Raw genomic sequence first — 20283 nt, forward strand, 5'->3', positions numbered from 1 at the left:
TTTATGATTTTAGGGGGGGGTCAAAAATCGTCAAAAATAGATGACGTAATTTATGAACAGCCCCATGTCGCTTAGGCCAATAGAGAGCGCACTATTCGCCAACAAACTGTCTACATTAAAAAAACAAATAAAAATAGCTTTTGACTGGAGTAAAGTGCACCGCAGCGATGATGCCGAGATAGTCCCAGGTCTGGACCACGCAAATTCCTCCTAATTACCCCATGCTTAGCCAAAAACGCCCCAGACGACTGCATTATCTTCAGTACCGGTTTTCTCGGTATACCGGTTTTCACGGATGCGAGACGTTACTGGTTTTTAAATTGGCTGCGGTTTTAGATAAGCCACGCGATTTTCTTTTCCTGTATGCGTATCGGTTTTAAAGGTTTCGACGAAATTAAATTTGTTGCAAGTTAAGTAAAATTTGTTTTTAAAATTGTTGGGAGCTCTTTAGAGCTCCTGTCTTTAAGTAATATGAGCGTTTTTGTATCATACATTTTGCATGTGCTGAAAAATAACTGCAACAGCAATAGTTCATAATAAATAACCAAGTTATGCGGTTCTTCCGTGTTATTTTTAACGGTCAAAAACAAAAAAAGAAATCCGTTAAAAAAAGATGACGGAGTTTTTCGAAAACACAGCATTAAGTCTGTATAAGAACTTTACACTGTCCATCTTAGAAGTGTGGTGAAATAAGATTACCTCATGGGTTTAAGACGGTTATAGGTCGGGTAATCATTTAGGACAACACATCAGTCAGAAACATGCTACACACGTTTTACATTGCATTGCAACCCATAAAAACACAATAAAAAAACTACGCAGTTACGATTACGAACACCATGTCGCGTTGTCGCCCTCATACCCCAAATATGTCACATAATTCAAACATATGTACTTACATTAACGTACCATTTATCTTATCATTAAAACCGATTTTATACGAACCACATGTTGACGTCATCTGTTCGCACTTAACTCCATACACTCCATACGTTGTAAAGATTTCAACACCCAATTCTGAAATCGATTCGATTATTTTCATAAATCGATATAAAAGCGATTAAAGTGACCTTTGTAATCGAAATCGATCTGTCACGAATCCTTTTGAAATTTAAACTTAAAACCTAATCGAAGATATACTATTAGTTTCTTAAGTAGGTCGTATACATATATGTACTAACACATTCAGGTCAATTTGAACGTGCACTGACATCAAAGCGATATTAGAATGATATTGGAATCATATCAGTTAGCCACATTCGTGTGATCATTTCGCTCAGACTCGTCCGCACAAGGATCATTCTAATATCGGATTGATATCAGTGCACGTTCGAATGGCATGATAGCCTCGCTAACTCTAAAGATCATACATTAATTACTTTATCTTTTCCAGGTAAGTACGAGTTTAGACTTTGCTCCGTTTTTTCTACAATCGAGTGAGTACGAACACAATGGGAGTTTCGCGAAGCGGATTTAGATATATAATTGGTATTTGATTAACTTTAACTACCTTTTTATATGCTCTGTGCGTATCATGTAACTCGTAATACCAATTCTATCATCACAGTTGTAACAAATAGTATTTGAATTTGTACAGGATATGATTTGATTTGAATAAGGATTTAAGTACAAGTGAGAAATTATGTAACATTCCTTCGTTTTAGAATTTTAAAATACCGAACGACATAAAACAAACATTTAAAAATATGATATCATTTACACTGTTTAAATTGTAAGGTAAATCGATATAAAAAATAATTAGTCGACTGTTAGTGTTTTAGATATTTAGTTGATAGGTAGATACATATATTGATGGTTGGATACTTATCATGAAAATGTTGATTATTCACCGTTGATGTTAAAAGATTAGCAAAACACCGATACTATATGATAACAATGCCTATAATTATGCAAATCAAATCCTGAATCCCGAGCAAAAAGTGCCCAAAGACTGAGGAGGTGGCGAAATAAGCGTGCGAAGAACAAAAAAAAAGAGTGCGTATCCGTAATTATGAGAAAAAACAGCGACCTTGCGAGCAATCTTCGTAAACGTTGAAAAACTGGTCTGAAACCACACGAACATAATATAACTTTGAAAGCTACAATTAAGTTACAGTTATGGCAAAGTTAAAACATTTTTGTCGGTATATTGACTCTATGACACTTGGAGTATTGAGTTTGTGATACACTCCAAAGCCATCAAGCAGTCAAGAATATTTATATTTTTAAGAATGAATTGTAAACTCATCATTTTACATTGAATTGGTAAGATTATATTTAAATAAGAGCAGTTTGTATCGTAAGTACAGTTTGTATGAAGAAAATGCATCTTGAAATTTATACCTAGCGCCTAACTCGAGATTCAAGTCTTGTTTCGACATTTGACTAGATGATTTTGTAAAACCACTCAACTATAGTCCTATAGTCTGGGAGTATCAATACCAATGTTCGTTTTTGTTTTATCTGAAATTTTTCTTTCTTCTTAATTTATACAAAGAAATTGCCTTGGATCTACGACATGCATATAATAGTCACTGCTGAACGAACATATTCGGGCTTCTTCGGGCATATTCGGGGTTCTTTTGAACCATAGTTAGGAGCTTTTAGACTATATTTGGTCATTTTACGGTACTGTTTAGTGTAGTTTAGCTGTAGCCGCGTTGCTCTTAAAGCAAGTAAGTGGCAGGCGGGCTTCTACTCGTAGAGTTGTAATTAAGACCATTCTCGTTTCACTTCGCAAACTGCTAATACTGCGACCATAAAACTCGGATTAACTTGTTAATTTTAATAGACGAGCAACTTTGTCTTAATTTTTATTTGATCACTAGCGACCCGCCCCGGCTTCGCACGGGTTAACAAATTATACATAAACCTTCCTCTTGAATCACTCTATCTATTAAAAAAGCGGCCAAGTGCGAGTCGGACTCGCCCATGAAGGGTTCCGTATTTAGGGGATTTATGAGGTATTGAAAAAAAAAACTACTTACTAGATCTCGTTCAAACCAATTTTCGGTGAAGTTTACATGGTAATGTACATCATATATTTGTTTTAGTTTTATCATTCTTTAGAAGTTACAGGGGGGGGGGGACACATTTTACCACTTTGGAAGTGTCTCTCGCGCAAACTATTCAGTTTAGAAAAAAATGGTATTAGAAACCTCAATATCATTTTTGAAGACCTATCCATAGATACCCCACACGTATGGGATTGATGAAAAAAGAATTTTTGAGTTTCAGTTCGAAGTATGGGGAACCCCCAAAATGTATTGTTTTTTTTTTCTATTTTTGTGTGAAAATCTTATTGCGGTTCACAGAATAGATCTACTTACCAAGTTTCAATAGTATAGTTCTTTTAGTTTCGGAAAAAAGTGGCTGTGACATACGGACGGACAGACAGACGGACAGACGGCGGATAGACAGACAGACATGACGAATCCATAAGGGTTCCGTTTTTTGCCATTTGGCTACGGAACCCTAAAAACCGCATCAAAATCTAAGCATACCTAGGGACAGACAGACAGGGAGACAGGTTTTATACTATGTAGTGATGGTATACTCGTATATGCCGTCGTTAAATAGCTTGGGATATTTTTAAGTCATTTAAAGAGCAAAACCTGTAGGACGCGTAAGGGAGACTTGAAAAAACCCAGTAAAAATTGTTCTAGCAGCCAATATAGCTGAACGGGCGAGGTGTTCAAAATGATCTGAATACAACTTTGTTTTTAAGAAAATGAAAGCTTTCGTAGTTGAATTTGAACACCTGGCTTGTTTTGATATTTTTTCTGCTGACTGTATAAACGATTGTATGATTTTGGGGTTGGCTTCATAATCAAAGTTGTTCAGTAGGTATAACCTTTACATTCACCTCAAAAATGTCGGAGTATTCTGCAAGTAGCTAATAAAATAACACATGAATAAGTAACAAATTGTAGTAGTAGTAGTAGTAGTAGTAGTAGTAAAACACTGTATTGTACAAAACGACACATAAAACATAAAAAAACACATTTCATTTAATTCATCATTTTTAATTTTACAGTTAGAATGACGCTTCGAGCAAAGATTTACAGTCAGTACAGGAGTTACAGTTACAAGTAATTAGTGTCAATCGGCAGCCTTGCACCGATATTACCGACTCGCGTCATACCTAATTGCGGCAGTTTGCTGTTACACATTATCGCAGAAGTTGCCAACCGGCGATTCGCGGACCACGTGTGAAGTATTTTCACATTTCGAAGGCCTCTCAGTCAATATTTCGATTTCGAGTCAATATTTACACTCGGCAAAGGAGTTACAATTACAAGTTAATATTAGTGTCAATCGGCAGTCATGCACCGATATTATGGACTTGCATCATGATGAGCTCATAATTTTCGTCCGAATATGAACTACCTATAGCTTTAATTTAAAGTTTTTAAAGTAGTACCTTTGTGATCAGAAGTATTCTTTTGGCAGTATTCTATATCCCTTATCATATCAAGAATCAGGATTCTATAATCTGTTGGTAACATCACATCACACATGTGCTGAGAAGTGAGATTCTCAACGTTTCTTTCTAATCCCGTAGCCGTAAGCATAGGCACCAGTTTTTCGCCTGCAATAACGAAATGGATCCTTAATAATTTTTAAGAAAAAAAAACGACTTCTATGCGGCTCGGTGAAAGATTATTGTAGATGGTGCGCTATGTAGAAAAGGAGGTAAAACCACCCACTTTTCTAGTAGCATTTCGTTTCTGTAAGGCTCGCAGTTCTAACCTAACCTAACCCACTTTTGTTTGGTTCTGTGAGGATAGCAGTTCAAACCTAACCTAACCCACTTAACGGCGCATGCGGTGCGGTGTACGGGGGTTTGAACGGGAGGGGTTTGGCCTCATCATACTTTATACCTACATTTTAGGGTAGGTAATCATAGTAGTTTGTTTAGTTTAGGTATTATAGTGGTTTTCCGGGTCAAGGTCCGGGTCTGTGTCCGAGTCCGGGTCCGGGTCCGAACCCGATCCGGGTACGAGGCCGGATCTGGATCCGAGTCCGGGTCCCAGTCCAAGTCAAAGTCGAAATTCGAAATCACCAAACATGTACTATGCGTCGTTGAAGAGTTCTGTTCTGATCATCATCAGCAGTTCCAGTTCATCAAATGCGACAGTTTTTAATGTTAATGCTTTATTTTATGATGAAAATACAGAAAATTATATACGTGTGCCTTTAAGATTTCAGGAGTTCCCTCGATTTCTCATGGATCCCATGTTCAGAACTTGAGCTTGACATAAATATGGCTTAAAAACCTAACTTGCTTAACAAACATAACGAAAAGGAAAAATCGCCAAACGCGAGCTATGCGTCGTTAAAGAGTTTCGTTCTGGTCATCATCAGCAGTTACACTTCCTCAAATGTTACTTTTTAAATGTATATGCTTGATTTGTTGATTAAAACACAACAATCACTATATGTATGCCTTTAAGATTTGAGGAGTTCCCTCGATTCCTTATGGATCTCATCATCAGAACTCGAGCTTGATAGAAATGTGGCTTAAAAACTAAACTTGCTTAACAAACATAACGAAGAGGACAAATCGCCAAACGTGAACTATGGGTCGTTGAAGAGTTCTGTTCTGATCATCATCAGCAGTTCCACTTCATCAAATGCGACAGTTTTTAATAAAAATGCTTGATTTTCTGATGAAAATACAAAAATCTCTATACGCACGCCTTTAAGATTTGAGGAGTTCCCTCGATTCCTCATGGATCCCATCATCAGAACTCGAGCTTGACAAAAATGTGGCTTAAAAACTTAACTTGCTTAACAAACATAACGAAGAGGACAAATCGCCAAACGTGAACTATGCGTCGTTGAAGAGTTCCGTTCTGATCATCATCAGCAGTTCCACTTCATCCAATGTCACGTTTCTGAATGTATATGCTTGATTTGTTGATAAAAACACAAAAATCACTATATGTATGCCTTTAAGATTTGAGGAGTTCCCTCGATTCCTCATGGATCCCATCATCAGAACTGGGTTTTGACAAAAACGGGACCAATCTGTATGCATATACATACAATCAAAAAAAGAATTTTCAAAATCGGTCCAGTAATGACGGAGATATGGAGTAACAAACATAAAAAAAAATAATAAAAAAAAAAAAAAAAACATACAACCGAATTGATAACCTCCTCCTTTTAGATTTGGAAGTCGGTTAAAAATATGTAATAAAATAATTTGATTTGCTCTTTTGTCGTTGGATTTGACAAAAGGTTGGAAACCTCTGCATTATCGGTTTGACCGCTCACCCGTGATGCCATCTCGACTGTAATCAGGGCCATTATAACAGGAGCTGTCCACACCTGCCAATATTACGAACTTAGAGATCTGATATAACGGTTCTGACCATTGTTAAGGAATGTTTTTGTAATGTGGTTGTTGTATTGCCATTAATTAGCATGTAAAATTGATATAGTTAGTGCTATCGTGAGATTTGGCTACCAAAGATACTAACCCAATTTAGATTGTCACCCATACCATTTTAGTCAAGCTAAAGTCCATCCACGCCAAGTGTTTGAATGTTGACTTTCCACAGACTTCTAAATGGAAAAGAGTAGAGTGCTAATATAAAAGTTCTATTTTCATAGGGATTTTGCATTTATGATAGCACCCAACACTAACCCTGAAAAATCTGCAGACTGCAGAATCCTTTAAGAAAATAGCGTACTCCCATCTTAAAGGCACTATCAAGGGCAAAGGCATAGGCTCTGGTGTTGCAAGTTGCAAGTGTCCATCGGCAACGGTAATTGCTTACCCTCCGGCGATTCCTCTACTCGTTTGCCTCCTCATTAACAACAATGTTTATTAAGATTATTATAGTGGTCATTCGACCATAAAAGCGCAAGTTATCCCCTATTTTCCATCCCGATTGGCAACTCGAACTAACCTTAAGACCCTTCCAATACACAAGCTTCCAACTGATTACAAGATATGGACTATCTGAAACAGATTATATCCCTATATCTTACGTAAACCGGTAGCGGAACACCGGTACACAATTAATAGAGCCACTTTAGACAATAAATCTGTACCGTGAACTTTCTCGTGGACACCCGTAAATACCGCTGTGATAGTTATGGAAACGGAAATGTATAGTTATGGCATGGAGTGTGACAGACGGCGTTTTGATGTGAAATATCTTATAAATTGTCCAGTAAGATCCTAAATCTAATAAAAAGCAAATGTAACGAAAAGTGGTATGGCGCGGTTGAAGATATAAATCTTTGCAACTATAATGTCATCTTGCGTTATTTTGATATAAGGAACTAGTTTTTAGACTATATGAAAGCCGTTACTCGAAAATGTAGGTATATAAGGCACAGGTGAGATAATTGCACTTATTACGACACAATCAGAAGAAAACTTTCCATCAGATGTTGGGATTCAGTATCATTGATCGATAGAACTTTTAGGGTTTTTATTGAAGTACCCGATGTGATTAACCCAGAAGATTGAAGTGACGATATAGTAGATCGGAAAGAACCGTTTGATAAGGACACCAGCTTTTGCCAGATAATTCCAGATGCAGACCTATTGTCTAAATAGCAGTTAGCGACTCTGTTAGAAAAACACGGAGGCCTAGATGCATATAATTTTGACACAAGAGCCGTCTAAATTGAGAGCGCTAAACTAATACATGGTAAATAAGAAAATAAAATCAGAGTAAAAAAAGCTTTTAGCTGATGTCCATCTTCTCATAACCCGGTTATTACTAAAAGACCACACCTTTTCACCGTATTTCAAGTGTTCCGTTCCTAGTTAACGCCGTAATTTCGCGTATGCAAATACGTTTCATGGGAAAGCGGTTCTGAGAACTATAGTTATTCGCTGAACCAACAAGCCGTCACAATTCGTCTCGCTGTTTAAGGAGTCGTGGAACGAATTTGCTCATTAGACCGTCGACAGGATTTCTTCAATCACCTGTTGAAAACATGTGAAAGTTATACTGTTAAGATAAATGGCTGCGAAAAATTAAAAATAAAAGGCTCAGATTGCAATCATACCCTATATGTAATGTAAACACCAGACACAGAGACTAAATCTTACTCTGCGGGATTTGATTAAGGTTATAAATTATACGTACCTAATCATTTTCTATTATAACTTTCTGAAATACATTTTCAGGTGTATTATTGAGATAGATAACATTCTGATTCTTCTAAATTCAGAAACTGATCACTGAATCTTTTCAGAATATCAATTGTCATAAAGTGGCAGAAGTCGGAAGTTATCAACTTTTACGTTCAAGAACTATAAGTTTTTGCCGCTACCATAACTCCGGAAATCCCTCACTATCCTCAATACGTCTAGGTATCCTGAGATTGCTATCTACAATCTAACAATCAGTTCCGAGACAGTCTACCCTTTTTGCAAATACATTGAAAAAGGCAATAACACTTACTGCTAAGCGTACGTACGTGAGGCGCCGCATATTGTCCTTTAGTCTAGACACGCTAGGGCAGAAGAATGATTTATCCCCCCGTAAACTAAAAAAAAATATACACAATTTAGAATTCTATCCCGAAGACATAAGTTCCAAAACACATGCAGTATTTCAGTTCTGATAAAACTAGCTTTTTAGATATGTGGTGAAAACCGCGTGTATTTTAGAAAAATTGTCTAAAGATATATTCTGAGTCATTGTACGTGAGATTAATTTTCTAATAGCTTTTTGCCGCTAATGTCTTTATGTATCAAGCTTGCCGTCGGGAATAGAAAGAGCTTCATTTTCTCATTGAGGTTTCAATTGTCATTTGATAAGTCTAATATATTTGTCTCTGGAAGCATAACCAAGAGTAAAAGGTCTATGAACCCTCCACCTATTATACGTTTTTATTTTTATGCCATTAATCTTTAAAGTGTTTCAGGCTGTTAGGTATCTCTTTTAACTGTGTATGTGCTTTGTTTTTCTTTTGATTTTAAGGGTATAACATGATTCCTATGCATTGAAATTGGTTTCAGCTCTAATATACATCTAACACAAAAAAGTGGGCAAGTATAGGTACAAAATTGTCCCATTTAAGCGAAGCGAACACTAGTTTTGTGTAGGTAAATTGTACAAACTTTAATAAATGACCTGCTCCGTTTCAACAATAATTAACCGCCTGAATTTCACACTTGAATAACTGTGCAGTTTTATAGAACGTCGTAACCGAAAACGACGTTGTACTAAGATAGGCCCTTTTGTAGAAACAGTTGGAATATTCTAACTGGTTGCGTGAACGCGGATTCTTCCCTCAAAAGAACCAGTGTAATCGAGGTTTCAAGATCCGTAACAACTACAGACGTGAAAGTGGCGGAAAGTTTCCAAAATCTTGGAAAAGCTCTCAGGAAACTCGGAATGAACGGAAAATTACGATCCCCATACAAGTCCGAACTTTTTTTCGCTTGAAAATTTTGTAACGGCTCATCAGTAGTAACGACTATGTGTATAATCAGAAAACAATTGTACTCGTGATCCTATCTATTCGGTATGCGATGGAAATAAAGCCTGTGCAGAATAACCTAGAAACGGATTTCAGGCTGAATCCAATTACAGTGCCCGTCAAGTTTCTGCCGCAGCTCCAACAAACTGCCATCTCTTAGCAGATATTCCCATTATTAATTACTGCAGTAATTGACCTATTTATATTCTTGACACGGACAGTCCTTAGTTACATAACAAATGTTTACGGTCGCCTTGTCACAAATAGAATAAAGTATATAACGTTATGAGAATCCTACATTAATGTCATATAGTGGCTTGCATGCATGCTAATGTGACCAAGTAGCATACGCTAGATTTTTAAAACAAAGTATACTGCTTACCTAAACATTCGTCGGCTTACCTATTCATATACATTATACAAGCCTTTGACAAAGTGTGACATGAAGATATCTGATCTTGATGCTAAATAAATTATATTCCACAGTGTTTTTACTTTACATCAAGCATATTTTACAAACACAATATTTTGGTTAAAGATGATTAGGAGAGTTAGAAATTGACTGACAATAAAAAAGAACTGTCTCAAGGATCAGTTTTGGGGCCTATATTGTTCAAAGGGTTACTAAATTATTTAATGTTTAGTTGAATTTGTGCTTAATTCTGTTATGAATTGTTTCTTTATAGAATGACCTTAACGCATTAGCAAACGCCCAGGTCTTAAAAATCTGCCCACAATTAATATGCGCAAGAGCTTAACCAAATCGCCTCCATTAGCTCGAGGCCGTTCCTTCGAACCCAATTTGTCGTCGCGCTGGTATTTACCACGATAACTTTGCACTTCCTTTGCAAGGATATAGTTCCAAATCTTAAAGGAATAGAGATTATTTTAGAAAAACTTGTACTTCAACAGCTGCAGATGGATCATAACGGTGCGTGCCATGTATGGTTCGATCATGACATGCGATTTGTTGCAGCTTTATCTCAACGTACCACATGCAGCGAAGCGAGTGTTTTTAACGCGCCTCCTTATAAATTACTCGATTTCCCCAAAGCACATGTCTCATCTTAATTTTAAATCTTTATTGGCTTTGTTCACATTAAACTAACAACCGTTTCAAACTAACACGGTCATTAAACGTTTTAACGGCAACATTATAATCATTAGCTACGTTACGTCAGTTACGTGGTCAATGTTATGTTGCAGCAAATTTATAGCATTACCTTTCTGTGAATATAAATTCTATATTTAACGCCTATCCGCCATCTTGGTAAACAATAACGAAATGAACTGGTCAAACAATCCGAGCTAAATTGAACTTATGCACGCAGAAATAGGAGCTATAATCCAATAACGTTTTGGAGGCAGAATTTCGCGTTAATTAAGATGTAATCTGTCATCGACTCACTGTCATTCGGATCTTAATTTGGGCCTCGTGTCGTAACGCGAATGCCGGCATTTAGCGATGGCCGTTTGATGTTGGATCATTGCCGATGCAGAAAAACTATGTTTTATTTTTTATGAATGAGTGCAAACTAGTTGTGCACGTCTCTGCTGTTTGCTCGCCGACGGCTTGTCGTAATATTTATCGGGCAAACTTACGTGGTGTATGTGGAGCTGTTGTCGTGTATAAAATAAACACTAGAGTTACGTTAAGTGTCATTGCAAACTTGATATGATGCAGGCACGATTTATTATGGCTGATAGTGACTATACGCTGGAGTTTACCAGCCAGCCGTTCTAATCTCGATACCACCCGAAAAACATACACCTAGCATGGATTCAATGGTGTTGCAATGCAGTAGAGTACATATTCAAAACGCACCTTTATAATAACATAACAAAAGTCACCCGTTTGCATGCAATGGTTTTAAATGAGGAATATTCTTCATTATCTTACTTTATCCTGGTTTTTATCGGCCTACTTCTTTTCTCAACTTGATACCAGGTCAACCGGGTGCCGTCTTATACGATCCGTGTTTGCCTCTTTTGGCATGTCGACCTTTACACCGTCGCTTCTGTGGACATAGTCTACTGTGGACATTGATCGAGGTCAAATAAATGTCTAAGACGAATAAATCTGAAAGAAAATTTCGCGACAAATAATGTGGCACAATGGACACGCTATCTAACCAAGTCACCAACTCACGTCTCAAGTTTCTTGCTACCGCAAAACCAGATCTGAGGTCCACTGTACAAATTAGCACAAGTTTAGTTCCCATTGCCGTATTGATATGGTTGAGTTTATGTTGCCTGCTTTTAGACGACTTTGAGATCACGTAATATCTGATGTCGCAGGTATGTGCTCCGATCGGTTCTGGATTTAATTAGACGTACTTATACTTTTAATTATACGAAGGAAGGGACCTTACAGATACTTAAAATAAGAGCTATATTAGATTAACTGGCTGGTCATATGGGTATATATATTGTCGTGACAAAAACTTGTATTAGTATGTTTTGAAGAAGGAAGGAAGAGGATGTTATTACTTCTAAGTAAAAATAAAAACGGACTTTAGCAGAATTATTTAACCGTTTTCTGCCATATGTAAGATGATAAAACGTAGAGTTTTTATGTTTGTGGACATGAACATTGACACCAAGATAATACATTTCGCACCTAAAAACCAGATAAGCTCATATGCGACCCAACTTAAATCAATTCCAAAAATTTTATAGCTGTTTTTACTACTCGCGGCTACTTTTAAATTTAAAGGTTTCCACGTTTGTATGAGAAGTTTAAAAGATTTAATTACCCTAAATGGCCTAAATGAATAGCCGTAGTTATAAGATTGATCTCCGATAGCGATCTTTAACGCTGATAAGCAGTTTAGCTCACTTAGAAGCCTAGATTATATTTATTGCCCATGATTAACCTTGAAGCTTCGGAAAGGCAACGACCTCGTAAGTTCCGAGGAGTTTAAGTCGTATTTGATTTTAAATCTGAAAATTATTTTTAACAGTTGTTACGCGAACCCTGGTCATTGTATACTCGTATTATACTCATATCGAATGCAAGTTACATATATTACACTTAAACTGGCAGTCCTCAACTGTGCATTTCTCCAGAAACTTCCAGCATCGCACAGCTAAAGTGTGAAATGGGGTCGCGGTATTTCGGGACCGATACGACCTTCAAACCTTCTAGAAAAGAGCGTATCCCCATTTTAAAGGCTCCGATAAATGCCTCAATAATGCTAGGATGATGATAATGATACAGATTTAATGGAAAAGTGTTGTTAAACTCTGTCGGGTGTAAAAAAAAATCTAAGTTCATTTCGGCCTTTATCTAAATAGCTCCAATTTTCTCCTTCATTCGATTAGCAGAAACTGTCACCAACGTCAATAACCATAATATCGTCCGTCCTCAAACTATTAAAGTTAAAAACGTAACAGTTAAGAACACGCGTAAAAAGATTTACTCCTTCCTGCTCTCGGTGTAACATCAGCTATATTAGCTATAATAAAGTAATCAGCACTCTTTATGTCACTTACAGGTCTTCCGGTGACAATAGGTGTATTCCTCTTGTGACTTGAACTCGATTTTTATCGAAATCTTTGGACTTACCTTGCGACGTAAAAATTAGTATCTGATATAAATAGGTACGTATTAAATACTAGTGGGAAGATGATTGATAAAAAGTATCGTACGTCCTTTCTCGGACCTACCACATTTCATGTCAATCGGTTCAGCGGTTTAAGCGTGATGAGGCAACAGACGGAAGTTACTTTCGCATTTATTTATTAAATTAATAGGGACGATCCATTAGGTTTGAATTTGTGTGGGGTGCGGTCTCAACAAGTTTTTTATATGTGGGAATAAAACGGAATCATATTCTTTCAATAAAATTAAACCAGGTGGTCTAGAATGAGTGGCGTTCTCGCGCGCGACTCTATAGTCTATACATCTCGCGCGACTTCAAGTATGGAGTCGCGCGCGAGAACGCAACTCATGCTAGACCGCCAGATGGTAACACGACGCACTAGTCAGATTATAAAACCTTTACTTAAAGAAATTTTGGAAAACATTTCTTCATCAGGCAAAAGGTACTGTTTTTTCCAGTTGTTATAAGCGCCAGCTCTGAACTAATCTTTATTCATTAGATGATTAGACCATATTTAGCTACATATAGTTATCTGAGAACGACACCTTTATACTAAAACTCAATAGGTATGTAGTAATATAGATACATTATATACAACGATGTACCCATTTTCATTGCCCTTAATAAATGTGTGATCTTTAAGATACAAGAGGAACTTACAGCGGCGCTGTTTAAAGAATTAAGACAAACATCCAACATCACGAGATAAGGCCGGCCATCAACGTATCGTTAAAGATAACGCCGGCTAATTTCATCACATAACTATCTGCTTTCACTGCGGATTCGTTCTCTAATTACTTTATGTGGCCAGTTAATGGATGTCCAGCCTTAATCGACGGAATAGGAAAATTAATGTTTATGGCTTAATATCGGGGACTGAGAAAATTGGAAATGGTAGCATACACACTTTATTAATGGAATTAGAATAGACGGATAAATGGCCAAAACTATGGAATATACATATATATGCTTACCGTCTGGTTCTCATTTAAACTGGCTTACTTACTAATATGAATATTGAATATGTAGTCCCATATGTTACTGATAATGGTCCCCCTAACGCCACCTACGCTCAGCGTGCAGTGAAACATCACACCAGACCACTTGAAAATGCAATTACACTGATACCTTATCGATTTCATGGAGGTTGGAGAGACCCTCCATGCGAGTTTTACTGATCGCTACTTCTTCATTAGTTACTTACCAAGTATAACTAATTTTAATAAATTAACGAATTCAGTTTTTATATTCAGAGTTGAGTGATACTTACACTAGAATAGTTCAAATGCAGTATTCGTAAAATTTATTGTACGTACTGGGTGTTCGCAGAACCGTCCGTATTGTTTTATAAGAAACACCGAACTGCGTCCCGAAACCGGCATTGTGGATGTGGGCGTGGAGACTGCCAGGCTAAAGTAATGGGTAGGACACGTTTGCCGAATGTTCCTGGGATGCTGGGTTAAACTAGCTATAGACTCCACAGGATGGATCTAGGGGAGAGGAAGGCCAAAAGGGAGATGACGGGCGGACGACCTTGTAGAAAGTGGCGAGAGTGTGCATTGGATAGAACCAAATGGCGGGAAAAAGGGGACTCCTATTCCCAGCAGTGGGATAGGTACTCTTAAAGCCTAGTAAAAAGGCTATTTATTTACACTTGCGTGGTAGTTTTCGATTTTAGACCAATGTCTTGTAGAAAAAGAAGACCAATACTAAACCGTCTGGGACTCGTCTACTTGTCTGTCCTTCAACAGATAAAAGTACCATGTAATTATTACACTGTGAAATAGCCGTGAAAATAGAACAAGTTCTCATAAATCAAGCCTAGTCTCATTATGTAACCTGCACTCGCGCGGTATTAATTTATATGTGTTCCGTATATGGCCTAATTGCCCTCGCGGCTTTGACACGGATCTATATGGATTAAACTGCAATACCGTGTGTTGAACGGCCTAATCGGGCAATATTCTAATGAGATCACACGCTAAGTATTTTTGTGGGGTGTGCAATTTACATGCGTAGTGCGTAAGGTCGGAAAGGCGACCAGTGCATGCAGTGGAACCTCGGTTAATATGAAATATAATGCCATGCCATTCAAGCCTCAAAATGTCGGTATTAAAGTACGTACATTTATTGTAGATTACCTCTATTACCTACCTATTTAATTGTACTTAACAATTTTGAAAAGGAATGAACCCTTTTTAAGTATCTTAGTTAAATCTATGGACTATAATCTATGTTTTTATCTTTCTATCTGATTTTTGAACATTATATCTACTTAACTTTATTTTCTAGTACCTACTTACTAATCCATATTGAATAGATCTTGCGTAAACATTAAATTCTTCTTTAAACACAACATTCACAGTCACATATCATCAAACTCTCAGTCATCAACCCAACAGGAATCTATAATTATGTGTCCGCCTCGTTGCCACAAAATTATGTGTCAGGTATAATTTCTAAATAAAATCCGTTCCACTTTACACCTCTCCGTAATCATCATTATTAATTCAACCACATCAAAACCAAAGGCGTGGTTGTTGTGACTACAAAATGTTCACCTGCTGGGAGCGCTTTCGAGATTCCTATAAATTAAAATACCCATTAATTGACATAGATAACTATTGTTATTTATCGATTTATAAATCGTGTTCGAAAATTCCTACTGTCTTGCGGTGGCCGATAGAAATCTATAGTAATTGAATGTGTTATGATGTTTGACACGAATATTGTGAGTTAGAGTTTATGACCATGAACAATACAAAACATAATGCATTTATTGCATTATGCTTTCCTTATAATAGAAACATTTTTTTTTAATAGTTAAAGAAAATCTTAACGCTATTTGTTGTTGTTAGTATGTAGTGTTTCTTGGTGTTAATATCTACGGGTTAATAACAAAACACAGTAGCTAATTAACACCGTTTACTTCGTCGACACCACTATTGCAGATCGTGTTCGGAATATGTATGAAACGACTGCTAGCCACTACTAGTGCGAACTCTAGACATTACATTTCAATCTAGATATCAATAGCAATAAAAATAAATGAAAATTGCCACAAAACCGCAGTCGATGCAGTTTGCCTGTCTATTGCTTTTGGATGAGCAAGCGTCGGCAAACCAGCGTATCGTGACCTCGTGATACGTAACAACTTTTAATAATCTTATAACCCTCATATACTGGTGCTTTTTAGCGATAAGTGCATGTATGTCGACTGTAGGGAAAAGGGACTCTATTGCGATACGCGCTTACGTGCATCGCATTTGTATCGAGGTATCGTAAATAATGCCGTAACTATTAAGGTCCCTTTTCCCCAAGAATGACTATACTACTATGCTAAGCCAAAATGTCATAACTGTATACAAATTTCATAATTTCATAAAGCTTTTTGACTTGGTATGATAGTACTTTATAGAGCCTTAGGAGTTTTAGTCTTTCGTGTTTTGTATACGCATAGTGTTATTAGCAAGAACATGGTGTAAAATAAAAAGTAAACCAGACCCTACGCCCACGTCTTGCTGGATAGGCTTATTTATCGCCTACTTTACTTATATTGACAGGTTTATTCGTCGATTTACTGAGATCTTGTATTTAAAAGAAATTACTTGGAAATGGGGTCATGCATTTTTAGAGATGCATTCAGAACCATTATTTTCTAGCTAAAGGAATTCATTATGAAGATGATTTACATTTCTTATTCTGTAATAAAATGCATGGATCCGCATAATCACCAAATTTTAATTTAACAGCACGAGACATAAATAAGTACACACGGAATATCAGTATCCAAGTCATTTTTAGCGGTAAAATGATGCAATAATAGTAGGTACCTAGTACCTATATTGCCACAGAGGTTGATAATTCTGGGACTTCTAAGTTTTCAATGCCCTTCTATTCAATATTCCGCAAACATCTATCAAGACCAATCCCCGCTTTACTTTATCGTTTTTCAAGTACACACGGAATCCGCACCAGTAAAGTACCTCCATTATACTGTGTTGTGTTAATGGCACCCTGCGGGGACCCCGGGGTATCATGCTGTTCGCATAGTTTAATGAAATCAAGAGGCGAACACTGTTGCATCAGAGTAACTGGGACTGCGACCTATAGAGAGATCTTTAACTATAAGTAAACGAGAGCTAGACTTGATCGGACTTGGCTAGACTCGAGTCTTGAAAGTCTAATTATGACACACAGTCACTTTTGTGAGATTTAGTGCTTTCAAAATTTCGATTTCACAGTTTTTTTAATAGAGCTAAAAGCACATTTTGCCCTTGCATTTTTTATCTTAAAATGAGTAGGCTTTACCGAAAATTGTCGCTACCTATTGAAATACTTTTGTCTATCTAAACCACGAGTTGCAAGTATCTTGAAAATTTTCGTGAAATTGCTGAACGAGTTTGCTGAAGAAGTTATTAACAAATATATCTGTAAGAGGGCTTTAGTTTTGACTGTTATTTATTAAAACCATAAACATAATTAACAAGCTTACAATAAAGAGTAACCTAACATTAAAACTACCTACAAAAGACTTAATAAGTAGAGTCTAAACATTGATCTTTAACTCCTAAGTTAAATGGATACTGTACAGCTAGTGTACCAAACTTGTAAGGAATTTTCACTTATACTGGTCCACCTTGACATTCGACTCAGTCGCACCCAGTAAGCCTTTGAACGTCTCCCCAGGGTACCTATCAGCTTGTGGCTCCTCTGCGCGGCGGGTGTCGAGTCTTTCATTAAATCGATGAAACGCCCAAATCGATACATTGCATTGAGCCATTCCAATGTGATCAATATGGTGTAATGAGGTGAAACACTGTTTGTATTCGATTTTTGTAATTAAGCCTCGTAATAAGGAGAGGTTGCGTCATTTAAAATTACACTACAACTACATAAAGACATACCTACCTATCGTTGGTATATTAAAAATTTAGTAGAAATTGACAAAACGTTGTCACTAAAAAACTAAAAAGTAATCACTTATCCATTACGTGTCAAATGAAGCGACATCTTTTATTTAGTTTGCTATCGAAAAGATGTCTAATAAAACTAAATATGTAAAAGAAATAGAGGTAGTTCATATTACATTGCATGCACTAGGTAATGTTATAATCAAGAAGAAATATAACTTTTATTGCTAGAGTAAGGAAACATTAGGTTATCGATCTAGTAGACTCAAAGATAAACAAAATCATACTCCATTTAAATACAAGTTACGGCTCATTAGTGCATTTATCAATTAACACATATCACCAAAAGCCAATTAAGTGCATCGTATCACGATAATTTAAGAACCAGAAGCAAATAACATTCAAATGAAGCAGTCGCATTCCTCCGCCATATTTGTCCGTAAGTAATCAAACCATTTCGAATCCTGCGCCGCTCCTAATCACACATTTGAATAAGTATCCAACGGCTAATTATGTAACACTTTCAGGGCACGTCGGTTTAGACAGGCTGTTAAGTAGAATTCTAATGTGATTTGGAAAGCAACACTTTGAGGGAAATAATTTATTTAGTCTGGAATCGAGTGACTTGTTTCAGATCTTTTATACTTATATAACAACATAGTCAGGTCCCTTGTAAAAACCAGCGCCATGGATTGCCGCGGCATTATGCTTCGTGGGGATCCTATTTTAGCGTCCAGTGTTTATGTACCTCTACTATGTTGTGGCTTTAAATAAATGTATTTTCTTCTTCTTCTACTTATCACTTTTTTTTGTTTTTTTACAGGTAAGTGCTTACACTAATACAACAGAGTTAGAATCTGGCTAAAGGATAAATTTAAGGACCGCAACCGGTAAGGTAGCAACATATTTTCTAACATTAGTATAGACACACACAGTTGTAACATTAGTTTACAATTGAGGTACATCAGGAGAATTCTATGTTTATTATTTTTACACAGGTCTTGAACCTAGGTCATCTTTCTAAGGGAACACGAGCGACGGAACTTTTATTTCTTAGTAAGGGATTAGGTAGTAAAGATTGGTAAAGATGAAGCAAACTTTAAATGTTAAGAAAACTTGTCCGACAAATTCTAATTAGATACCAACTACGCAGTGACACGCATGCAAATAGCCGTAACAAGAATTGCAACACTGTAATCAGGATTAAGTAACTAGAAGTTTCATATTTGTATATCTTCGTCGTCCGAGACTTTTATTACTTAAATAATCAGTTATTTTATCGTTCAAATGTTAATCTTAAATTAATATCGTTCGTAAAATATGAATTGGTTTTCCCGCTTGAATGTTCCTTACTTAGAGATTTCTTCAGAAGCCGCTTTAAAACTAGAAGGCTGTAATTTAGTTTCAATTAACTAAAGTAATAAAGATAGTCATAAAATATTATTGATTTACTGTTAACTGGTCATTATTCGTTAATTTGCAGGTCTTCATTACTTTTCGCAGTGTTAACTTTAAGTGCCTATCGTTTCTAGATTGAGAGATTTCTATTCCATTAAGTATGATGTGAGAAAAGTGGCACGCAAATGAAAAGCTATACAAATAGTTTATTTCCAAAAAACCAACACACAGCTACAGGAATCATTAATGATAGAGATAGAGTACTGACTACTGGATGGAACAGAGATCAAGAGGGCGAAAATAAGACGAGATGAGCTAAATACCGCTAGTGAGGTGAATGGAAGAGGGTAAAAGAATGTTTTAGATAGACAAGCTGCGGAAAGTAGACTTCGCTAGTGTGGTCACATTATGCGCAGAAATGATAGCTACTTCGTGAAAACTGTACTCAACATCAGTACACAATCTAGAGCAACCTGGTGGTCAACCGTGGAGAATGATTTAAAAGCCCAGAAACTTCCACCAACGACAAACCAAGACGTCATGTCCTGGCGCCGATGCACAATAGGGCCCGATCCCAGATAAACTGGAACGAGAGCAGAAAGAAGATGGTAGTTTAAAAAAAAGATACTCGATTTTGTAGACAATTCGGTGTTTAAATTAGTCGGAGCTTTTCAATAGACTTGAAACTCCCCCTTGAAATAGAAGTGCAAAACAATGCAATTTGCACTTCCAACCGGTCCCGACTCGATTATGCAAATGACGGATAATATCGAGTAACGGGTGGCACGTCGGGGGGATTTGAACTTACAAACTAGTGTCAATTTGATTTCATTTTGATATCTCGTCGGTGCATCTTGCGCGCACTGGCCGATTTTATTTTGTTGTCGTTTAGTTTCGTCGGATAAAAT

The 20283-nt window shown here is 36.8% G+C and overlaps 1 protein-coding gene and 1 long non-coding RNA gene across 5 annotated transcripts in view; one reads left to right on the top strand and one right to left on the bottom strand.

Annotated features, from left to right (window-relative positions):
- The window catches only part of LOC134651226 (uncharacterized), a 179148-nt gene extending 175685 nt beyond the window's left edge, over positions 1 to 3463 (bottom strand). The window contains exon 1 of the long non-coding RNA XR_010097088.1: positions 3408 to 3463. This is a non-coding gene — a long non-coding RNA (uncharacterized LOC134651226). The remainder of the gene's footprint in view (positions 1 to 3407) is intronic.
- Positions 1 to 20283, top strand: part of LOC134651187 (caskin-2) — a 435866-nt gene that overhangs the window by 313362 nt on the left and 102221 nt on the right. The gene's annotated exons all lie outside the window — the stretch shown is intronic.

The sequence above is a fragment of the Cydia amplana genome, chromosome 9, assembly GCF_948474715.1.
Source record: "Cydia amplana chromosome 9, ilCydAmpl1.1, whole genome shotgun sequence".
In the NCBI taxonomy this organism is placed as follows: Eukaryota; Metazoa; Arthropoda; class Insecta; order Lepidoptera; family Tortricidae; genus Cydia; species Cydia amplana.